Source organism: Anopheles merus, unplaced genomic scaffold, assembly GCF_017562075.2.
Source record: "Anopheles merus strain MAF unplaced genomic scaffold, AmerM5.1 LNR4000243, whole genome shotgun sequence".
Classification (NCBI taxonomy): domain Eukaryota; kingdom Metazoa; phylum Arthropoda; class Insecta; order Diptera; family Culicidae; genus Anopheles; species Anopheles merus.
The window spans coordinates 52014-54197 of NW_024427823.1; positions in this window are offsets into that span (position 1 = coordinate 52014).

Genomic DNA, 2184 nt, shown 5'->3' on the forward strand with positions numbered 1-2184 from the left:
AATACATTCCAGGCTCATCTAATATTTCAGATAGTTTATCAAGATTATGCCCTAATTCAGATAAAGATAATCGTTTGATGAAGCTTCTGAACATTATGTATATACCATTGAGAGCGAGTCTGAAGCAATTACGTTAAACGAAATAAAGCGGAAACAGATAAAGATGAAACAATGAGAGAGGTCATTAAAGCAATTGAAATCAATCTTGGAACCAAAACTAGCACACTATCAGGCATTTAGTTAAAAAGAACTAGGAATAGTGCAGGGTATTGTAGTTAGGGACGATAGATATAGTTCTACCTGAAAAATTGCGTCAAAAGCCCTAAAGATAGCTCACATAGGTCACCCTGGCGAAGAAACTATGAAAAGAAAACTTAGGGAAAATGTGGTGGCCATATATGGACCGAGAAATCACATGTTTTGTAAAAGCTTGTGCTGGTTGTGCAGCAGTGAGACCTTTGGGTCACGCAGAACCAATGATTAGAAAGAAATGCCAGATCGTCCTTGGCAGGATATTGCAATAGATTTTTTTTCGGTTAAGGAATATGGAACGTTTCTGGTAGTTGTCGATTACTACAGCAGATTCAAAAAATCATTGAGATGAAAATTACATCAGCAAGTAAGACTATCGAGGCTTTAGAGACAATATGCAAGGATCAATCATATCCAGAATCAATTAGAATGTGACAATGGGCCACCTTTAGTAGTGAAGAATTTAAAAACTATTTTAAACGTAAATATAAAAATAATTCACACAATACCGTATTGGCCACAGATGAATGACTTGTGGAAAGGAATAATAGAGTATACTTCGTGCTTTGCGAATTGCGAAAGCAAAAAAACAGATTGGCGCGAAGCAATTATAAAATATGAAAATATGTACAACACCACTCCACACTCCATAACGGGAAGCTCCGCTTGAACTACTCACTGGAAGACCAATCAAAGGCCTATTGCCATCGTTAAGAACTACAGAGGTTTGGAATCGTGATAGTGAAGTTAAGGAAAGAGATGCTATAAAGAAAATGAAAGGAAAACTTTACGCAGATAGATCAAGGAAATCCAAACAGTCTGGAATTAAAGTAGGAGATAGAGTGCGGTTATGGCATTACCAGCAAGGAAAATCGGAGCCAAATTATGGAATTGAGATATTTAAGGTGTTAAGAAAAGTAGGAATGATACGGTAGTTGTAAGTAGTGCAGGTGTAAAATATCGCCGGCCCGTGGCTCATTTAAGTAAGGTTTGTGACGAAGAAACGCAACAAAACAATACAATAAGTACACAACATAAACAGCAACAAAAGGATAAGAAGGAATTTAAACGTCCCACGCGCATTCGAAAAATCCCAAATAGGTATAATGATTAGTTTTTTTTCTTTTCTTGCTTTAAGTAATAATAATTAAATATATTTGTAATGTACATATTTCACTTCCGAGTAGAAAAGGGATGTAGAGTTGCGTACAAGTTCAGCAAAAAGAGAGAGGATCGCATGAGTGGATGAGCGCTGAGCGCACTGGCTCAAAGAGAGAATTGTGAGGGAGAGGAATTGATGAGAGCTATATAAGCAGTGCTCAAAGCAAAGAAGGGGGCTTTTTGGAATAAACAGTTGGACAGAGAACTATTAACAGCACCGAACTAACGGGCAGGATTCTACAAATGACAGCTGATTCAACCCATGCTGAGAGGCTATCATCGTTTCCTCCTGCGTACTGAGCAAGCTTGTTTTTCCCCTCGCTGAGGCGAGCTGATTCCCGTCCGGCAAAATTAGTGTATTTTTTGAGTGATTTGAGTACCGTCCCCCGTTAGCAGTTACTCTTGGAGGAATGAGTTACACTCTCGCACGAGCCCCCCCTCCCCACCCGTAACGCACGGTGCGCTCTGCAGTTCTCAATGTGTTCGTGTTTTTTTCCAGTCATGCTACCAACACATCCAAAGATATTTGTTTCTTTCGTTTCTCGTTTTCTTTCGTGCATAGACACGATCGCAAATGCGCACTTATTCTAACAACAAATACAAACACGGTCATTTTTTATTTCATTAAACACTTTTTTTCCAACATAGTACACTTTCACAACACATTTAGAATCCTTCATACTTACGAATGGCGTCGTACTGTAAAGTACCGGGTCGAGCCAGGCTGCGGGAAACTTGTCGACAATAGTGTTTGCCTCTGTTCAGCAAATT